We start from the raw sequence: 9,151 nt of genomic DNA on the forward strand, positions 1-9,151 counted from the left end.
TTGTAGTCCTCCTGAGTTGCCTGCCCCTTCTTCCAAAGGTCATAAACCCTCCTTTTTTTCCCTGAGTTCCAGCCAAACCTCTCTGTTCAGCCAGACTGGTCTTCTTCCCCCCCCGGCTTGTCTTTCAGCACATGGGGACAGCCTGCTCCTGTGCCTTCAAGATTTCCTTCTTGAAGAACGTCCAGCCTTCCTGGATTCCTTTGCCCTTCAGGACTGCCTCCCAAGGGACTCTGTCAACCAGACCCCTAAACAGGCCAAATTTTGGGTTTTTTGATCACCCATGATCAAAAACCCAAAAATTCTGCCAGTGACACCAGGCTTGGGGCCAGGTATTGATCTGTTGGCTCTTCCTGTTTCTTCCCTCATCATTCCCTGCAACTGGAAGGACAGAGGAAAACACTGCTTGTGCTCCTGATCCCTTAAGCAGTCATCCCAAGGCCTTGAAGTCTCTCTTGATTGCCCTTGGACTTCTAGTTGCAACTTCATCGCTGCCTACCTGAAAAAGTCAATAATGGATAATAATCTGAGGGCCATACCAGGGTAGGAAGTTTTCTCTTCATACTTTGCTCCATTTTGTTTTTAGATAAACTTTTAAATTATTTAGCATACACCTTGGAAGGTCTTAACTTTTCTTTCACCTCTTTTGTTGTTGCTGTTGTGATGACATATATCGGATGTGGGTTTAAGGCTGCAATCTAGACACTAGCCTGTTTTCAATGCACACTTACATTTTTACTTGGTCTTTGAGTAATATGGCTCATACTTTTGATTTTCCATCAAAATGAATATAGGAGGTACCATGTTTTCCAGTTAGGAATTCCAGCTCAGAAAGCTAAGTCATGCCTAGCATCAGTTAATGAGACTGGATTTTCTCCGTAAGGCAGGCAAACTTAACTTCATAGCCTGCCAACCAGAAGTTACCAAAACTTCAGACAAAGAAAAAAAAGTTTATAGTCTAAATTATTCCATAGATGTGGTTAGAAAGAAAAAAATGGAGGTATAAAAAGTAAAAAGAGAACTGTACATGGAAAATCAGAGGCTGAAAAAGAACCAGTAAGCCAGTCACTGAACACAAGACTAGGGTTTTTTCCTGGGTTTGAAATATAGAACCTCACTTTCTCCATAAACAACTCTGAATTCTGAAACAAAAGCCATGTTTCTACAGCATCAAAAATATTTTTGAAATCTTTCAACTAATTCTGCCTGCAAATAAGAAGGCCAGCTCCAAAAATTGTTACCGAATGGCACAGAAATAGAACAAACAGAAGGTTATGCCAGCGATTTATTGCTGTGAACAACATATGTTGCTCTGGTTTAAATACATACTAATGGGAAGGCGATATTTTTTTTGTATTCTGTATTAGAGCGCAAGTTCAGAGTTCGCAAACAGTCTAGCTGAGTTGTGGCTCTAGCATTTACAAAGGAAAATCAGTAGACGTGTTCAAAGGCCATTAAGTGTTTGCTGTATAGATTGGGATGAAACGTCATCCCTCAAGTATGAGAATGAACATACTCACCAAGCAATATCACCATAATCAAGTCCCTCCTGGGCCGTGTCTGTATAACTGTGGAAAAGCAGTTTGCTAATCAGTTTTAAGCATGTTACGCTTCTTTCTACATGGTTGCCTCGTGGTTGATGTGCAGACAGCCTGCCTGGGCTCATTTCCTGCTGGGAGAGCTTGGGATGGCGGGTCCTGTGCTCTCCGTGTGGGCTAGAGCACCACGCACAGCATGCACAGGAGGCGACCTGGAATCAACCATGTTTGCTGTTTATCCTCACAACGTCTCTATTCGCTGGAAAGGTACTATAGCCTCGTTTCATAGCAAGGGAAATGCAGTATGCAGCTGAGATGGGAAAAGCAGTTTCCCAAGCCTCGTGACAGTGCTTCTGAGGCACTGAAGCCTCTGCTCAACCTAATTAAGGCGGTGGGACGGGGGATTTAAACTAGCCCAAATAAACTTCTCCCAGGAAGGACATGGGAACATGACTGAGCCTCTGGCTCACATGCTAGTGTCTGACCTGCTGCCAAAGCAGGGCAGATCTGTGCTGCCTTTTCCTCATAGCTCGTGGAGAAACTACAATTTAGCCCTCTTATTAGTGGGGATTAATTTTCATGTGGTGAACTTACCAATGAATTTAGGAGAAGTTAATTTGCACTAAGGAAGAAATCATGTCAGTTCAAATGTGTTCAGTTGTTGATGGCATTGGTGTGGCCATTGGATAGAAAAGAACGCGTTTCTATTAGGGGTTAGCAAGGGAATGCATCCTGATTAGATTAGAGGCTGGAGAGAGCGTTATCCCCTGGACAGTCAAATATTGAAAGAAAATTATACTTCATTAGCATATTTTATTAGCTAATTGACTAAGGAATGCTTTTAAAAAAACACAGCTAAAGCCTGGGGTAGGACTCTGGCCAGTACATCTGGGGTGGAGACACAAATGAGCTTTTGAGCCATCTTTGCTGTATCAGCTGTGATTGTTGGACCACCGAGTACTTTCTGATGCTGGAACATAAATCATCAGGGCCCCAAGCCTGCTGTGACATGCACCGGCGCCGTACCGCATTCAGACAGCATGCAAGCAGTGCGGGGTAAAACAGTGACCTTGCCAGTTCTCTCCTCTCTGCCCCTCGTGCAGCTCTGTGGAGAGCTGCTGAACTTAGCAGTCGTGCTGGTTGCAGCAGTACCCAAACAAGAGTTTTCTGAAGTGAGGAGGCAATGACCTGTGTTATCAGTGTTCTGAAACACAGCGTATCACATATCGTCTTCACTGCAAGGCACAGCACTCTTTGTTCTCTCAGAACCTGGCACAAGCTGAACACAAACAAAGGTTTTAAAAGAAACAACATTTTAAAACAGGCCTTTATATCTTATTGCTTGTGTTTTCTGAGACCACGAGGATAGTCAGATACCTGTGTTTAAATGCTCTGCTTTGCTGCCTGTGAAACCCTTAGCTGGGTTGGCTACTCAAATACCAGTAAAGGTATTTGAGCAGTTAAGGATTCAGATAGACAGCCACTGATTTCATAAACCACCAAACATTAAGCTGTGTTTTTAAAAATCCCATGTTAGAATATGGACAGGCAGATAGAGAAGGAAGGATATTTTTAGTCCCTGAAACTCATATTTAGTCTGGCAAATGTATGTTCCTTAATGTGCAGTTTCTCATGTTTGGGTCATCCTTTGTATGAAGGCTTCACCGACAGAGTTTATATTTAGGAAGAGAATCCTGCTCAAGTTCTCACATCCCCCTGATACCTCAGTGATTATCTTTGTTACCCTTTCAGAACTTGTAGAGACAGGAGAATCAAAGACGAAGATGACTGCCAGAATACAGATCCTCAGTCGGCATAAATTACTCATCTCTCTTTTAATTGGGGTTGGCATTTCAGAGCCAGAACACAACTGTCTGCAAATATGAAGCAAACTCAGTGCTATTTTAGTGCGTGGATCACAGGACACAGTCCTCCCTGGGGGTCTCTGGTCAAAAGACTCCCCAAACCCATTACGCAGAGCCCAGCTTCACTGACCAACCTGCCCACCACCACCCCTGCAGCGACAGTGCACGCCGCTGTGCAGTGACTGTGTGTCACACAGGCAGCAAAGGCAGCACGAAGCCCAGGCGAGGGGAGCCAGCCCTGCAGGCATGCTGCTGCAGGCCAGGCAGAGCGTGTGTGTCACACTGCTGCGGCTGGGCACTCATGGCCCGACTGCTGTGCCCTGCTGCAGCGCGATGCATTCAGCGCCTCCTCACCTCCTTGCACCGATTAAGGGCAGTCCCTTATGGGAACGTTGCTTCAAGCTCCAGGCTTGTCAGAGTATCTGTTTTCTTGTTTCTCTGTATTCTGCTCTATGGTTGTTATTAATGAAATAAAAGGCGAGCCTCATTCCCTTTCTCTTCCCTTGCCCACGCACATTAATTTAAATGCAAATCCACACAGAAAGATCAAAATTAATTATACTTTCTGCAGCAGGCTACATGGAAAATTGAAATGCACAGGGCTGGCTTTTCTTTCTCCTTTTCTCTTTTTTTTGGAAGTGGAAAGGAGAAACAATGTAGCAAAATATTAAAATATGCATCTAAATGTTGCATACTTGCTTGCTTTTAGTTTCTGATGCTTTTTGCTTGTCTGAATTTCCACAGTTGCTGTCAGTGTCAAGCTGTTTCAGAAGGAAAATTGAAAGCTTAATCTGCTAGTGACATAAATTGATCTCTAAATGACAAATAATATTCTGTTTACCACTAATAACAATCAATCTTCATTAAGAAAAACTATGCTGACTCTTAAGAAATTTTTCCATTATTGCTTGATCAGAATATAGCTGAAGTCTGAGATTTTTTTTTTTCCCACGGAAAAAAAGGTGGGGGTGAGAGGAGTGTTCTGCTCCTCAATGATTTCAGGCATTTATATAAGTTTTTTCAATGAAAATGCAATCAGGTGAATTTGTGACCCAAGGTGCAGTGCAGAGTCCCACGGGCTGGAATTCCACACCTGGGCACAGTCACAGCAGATTAACTGCTCCCAGGAACCAACGTATGGACAGGGCTATCCTGTTTGCGAGATCCTGGGCAAGAAAAGCAAAATTCTGACACTTTTTAAGGGGAATGGCTGCAGGCATTGTATGCAATATAAAACTCTGCTATGGAGATGTTAGGTATGCTCTGAAAAACCTTCTGGATCAGGCTCTGTGGGGCTTCAGTGGAGGTGCCAGGGTGACAGCTACATAACTTCATGTAGGAAAAATGGGTGCTCACAGATGTTAAACATTTAAGGCCAATGGGAATAATCAAATGGACAGCTAAAAAGGAAGCATGTAGCCAGACCCTTCATCAGGCTGGGGCTTACTTGCTAGGTAGTCTGTGGGAAGTGCGTGTTGTTCTGCCCCTTGGCCAGACCCTGTCCTGTTGGTCTTAGCCAATGTCTGAAGACATCAATTCAGCCAGCCCACTGCTGGCTCTCCCTGTGCAAGCATATGGTTGTAGCTAGATGCATTCATGTATTACAAAAAACAGAAGAAAGAAAGGGATGCTCCTTTTTCAAATTCCACATGTCATTAAGAGAGCGGTTATTTGTGTCCCCATAGCAACTAGAGGTTAAGGTGCCTTTGTAAAAAACATGGCCAGAGATCTTCCCTGGAAAGCTTACAAATTAAACAAATCAGAGAAAATACTCAGAGAAAAAGCTGACAAAGAGAAGGGATTTATCCCTGGGTACGGAGCCATTAAAACCAACACCCATTTCAGTACTCTGCTGAGATTTTACTGAACAGGACACACTGGATCTGCTCTTTCCACTGACTTCCCATAAAAACATGGATCTAGTTCAAGACCTTGCTCCCGCTCTTTGAATATTCTGATACACCATATCAAAGGTCCTTCTACAAGAAAAACACAGCCTAGCTGAATGATCCTGGATCCAGCAAGTGCCTTCCCAAGGCCAGCCCTATGTCCTAAAGACTTAGCAGGAGGTGGAAACAGTGTACAGTTGGCAGCCTGGCCCCTGTGAGCCCAGCTGGGCTCAGGAGCTCAGTACGGTGCCAGGTCAGTACAGCTGGGCAGTACCTGGAGGGGGCCTGGTTAGAGCTGGTCTCTCTGCACTAGCCCTGAAAAAAAAGACCCAGATGATTGTGCTGGCATTTAGCAGGTCAAAGCAGCAAAACAACTTTTGGTCTGTGGCCAAAGAGGGCCTTTCGAGCGGGGCCATGTGAAGAGACGCTGGGGCCTTGCTTGTCCCAGGCTTGCTGCTTAGAGCTGCAGTTCCTCAAGTGGGCTGGTCATTCAGATTGCAGAACTCAGCAGCTGTCATTTATTGCAGTGAAGGCAAGCATAGTAAGTAATAGCTTCAGATACTTTCTCTCTTGGTCTTGTGGCCCAGCTTAGTTTTACTGTGGTTTCTTAGGTGTGCTTTGCTTACTGCCACCATGCTCAGGAATCACTCAAGTGCAATGTTAGCACAATAAATCCCACAGCCTTTTCTTCCAAATAAAGCAGAAAGAAACAGCTTCAAGCCATTTCAGCATTCCGCTTTCCTGCTGTCAGCTCAGTGAAGCAAGGGTATACAAACTTCAGTCCAGCAAAGGCTGCAACTGTCAGCACGGTGATCTCTCTATCCCTCTTTCTCAGAAGCGTTCCTGAGAATGCTCAAACACACCTGCTGCAACCAACAGAAACAACACTTATACCATTACTCTTTAGGGTCACTGTCGTGGTTTAACCCCAGCCAGCAGCTAAGCACCACACAGCCACTCACTCCCTCCCCCCTGGTGGGATGGGGGAGAGAATTGAAGAAGTGAGAAAACTCGTGGGTTGAGATAACGACAGTTTAATAGGCAAAGCAAAAGCTGCGCACGCAAGCAAAGCAAAACAAGGAATTCATTCCCTGCTTCCCACCGGCAGGCAGGTGTTCAGCCATCTCCAGGAAAGCAGGGCTCCATCACGTGTAACGGTTACTTGGGAAGGCAAATGCCATCACCCCAAACGTCCCCCCCTTCCTTCTTCTTCCCCCAGCTTTATATGCTGAGCATGACGTCATATGGTGTGCGATATCCCTTTGGTCAGTTGGGGTCAGCTGTCCCAGCTGTGTCCCCTCCCAACTTCTTGTGCACCCCCAGCCTGCTCGCTGGTGGGGTGGTGTGAGAAGCAGAAAAGGCCTCGACTCTGTGTGAGCACTGCTCAGCAGTAACTAAAACATCCCTGTGTTATCAACACTGTTTTCAGCACAAATCCAAAACATAGCCTCATACAAGTTAATATGGAAAAAATTAACTCTGTCCCAGTCAAAACCAGCACAGTCACAGGCATGGAACAATGTATTTGTTCAGCATTTACTTGTCAAGGAAAGACCTCGGCAAGTTTTCAGATAATCTGTGTGTCAGTATGTCTGTCTGTCTCTATTTATTATGCACAAAACCACCATCCCCACATATACTCATATGTGAATCTTTCCTAGCAGTCTCTTCTTATTGCTATGTAGATATCAGAACTACTGTCTAGTTAAGGTGGTGGAATGCATTTCAGCAGTGCTCAGTTCACATGAGCAAGTGCTGTTACATTTCTCAGCTAATGTGTAACATTTTGTGATCGTATAAGGGATATTGGTGCCGCAGTGGTCCCCAGAATTTCCTGTATTTCTGCAAATTTAAACAACACACTGCTACTGATTGATTATAGTAATTTTGTTGTTCATATCATCCTATTCATATCACAGCAGGTATTGCTTGTAATTATTAAGGCTATTTGTTATTAGCGATGCATGGGTGGTGACATACAATGAGAAGCAAACAATTTAACTGATAATAAAATTAGCTGATCATGGAAAGTCAATCTGCTAATTATCTCCAAACTGTGTCCGTCAGCTCTGTTTTGCATTTCTTAGACCCCTCGCTCCCCAGCGGAATAGCTTTTGCAGGGCTGCATTCTAAGGAACACACCAAATCTCCCAGCAAGAGAGGTCTTCACCATGTTACACCTTTGCTCTCATACAGGTTTACGTAACTTCATAAATACTTGGTGACAAATAGGCACTTTGTGACACTTTGTGATTGTGTAATTTACTACAGAACAGGCAGCGCACTAAAGAATTTTTATGGAAGGTTCTTTATGAAACTTAATAAAAATTAGACTGACCCCTTCAATTTCATAACTACTGGAAAGTACCTAGTACTTAGATTTCTTAGTTGTTAAATTTTCAAAACCTCTTGTGATATTTAAGTGGTGGAACACACATTAAGGTCAATTTGAATCTTGTCGATAGAGTACCTTTGGATGCTTTTAAAACTGCATATGGGCTTTTAAAACTGTCCTCAGTTCCTTGGTTGTCAGCTGATCCATTTACTGAAATTCTAGTATAAATGCAGTGAAAAAACAAACTGTGTGAGCAGCGGAACCAGTAGAAATTGGTTTTCTGTACATCTTTGCATAGTGGTATTGGCAGCTGGGCATGGCACTGAGGCTGTCATTATAGCAAGCATTTGGATGGTTGTTTAATAGCACTACATCTCCTTTTTATATCCAAAAATAATAGGTGGTTTCATAGTTGGGTATAGTCAAATTAAAGGTGGCTGTCAGTTTTTATATATCCTGTCAGTTTGCTTATGTTTTAATTTTTGTTTTAAATACTGGCAGGTACAACAAATCACCCATGCAAAATTAAATATTTTTCTTATGTCCATTTTTTAAAACAGATTATTAAAAGTAAACACTGATGAGTCACTTTCCAAGAAAATGTGTTGAATCCTGTGTTGAAAAATTATGATGCTTTAAAGGTAATAGCATTAAAATATTTTAACTTTTTAAATAAATGTATGGATTTTTTCCACAAAGTTGGAAGAGATTCCTGACAGAGAAGATGGAATAAGGTAAAAGGCTTAAGACTTATCATTAATTGCTTGCACTTCCAGACTAAAGGTAGCCTGTACTCATAGAAGGAACATTGTCTGAATCATAACAGAATGAATCATAGAACTGTAAAACAGTTTGGGTTGGAAGGGACGTTCAAAGGTCATCTAGTCCAGCCCCCCTGCCATGGACAGGGACATCTTTCACTAGATCAGGTTGCTCAGTGAAGAAGAATGATGCTGATGACACTTAAAATCAAGGAGTTTGTGAATAACCTTTCAGCTGAGGAATGGGCAAAGCTTTCAGGTGTCTATGTGCATGCAGTTGGGGGGTGACCGTAATAAAGTCTGAGACAAACATTCTTCAAGAGAAGGATGAGTCAGGAGGGTAGAAATAATCAAATAGGAGATGGAAAACCAGGAAGATGTTTCAATAGCTGTTCAAACGCGCTGCAAAGAAAGGAACCAAAACTGTTCTACACAAATGCTAGAAATCTGAGAAATGTGATAGAGGAGCAATAATATTGGCTAAATATCAGAGGATATAATATTGGCTAAATAGACACGTGGTTTGAACCATGATGGCCATTCTTATTTACTGGTCAGCCTATATCTGCTTTTTCAAGTCAAAAGCAGCCTGGGATATAAGTGGGCTGAATACTGTTTAATATCTTCATCAATGACATAGACAGTGGGATCGAGTGCACCCTCAGCAAGTTTGCAGATGACACCAAGCTGAGTGGTGTGGTTGACACGCCACAGGGACGGGATGCCATCCAGAGGGACCTGGACAAGCTCAAGAAGTGGGCCCGTG

General features: G+C 43.2%; 1 protein-coding gene across 1 annotated transcript in view; it reads left to right on the top strand.

Annotated features, from left to right (window-relative positions):
* Positions 1-9,151, top strand: part of TECRL (trans-2,3-enoyl-CoA reductase-like) — a 72,993-nt gene that overhangs the window by 30,424 nt on the left and 33,418 nt on the right. The gene's annotated exons all lie outside the window — the stretch shown is intronic.

Source organism: Aptenodytes forsteri, unplaced genomic scaffold (assembly GCF_000699145.1).
Source record: "Aptenodytes forsteri isolate BGI_AS27 unplaced genomic scaffold, ASM69914v1 Scaffold93, whole genome shotgun sequence".
Classification (NCBI taxonomy): domain Eukaryota; kingdom Metazoa; phylum Chordata; class Aves; order Sphenisciformes; family Spheniscidae; genus Aptenodytes; species Aptenodytes forsteri.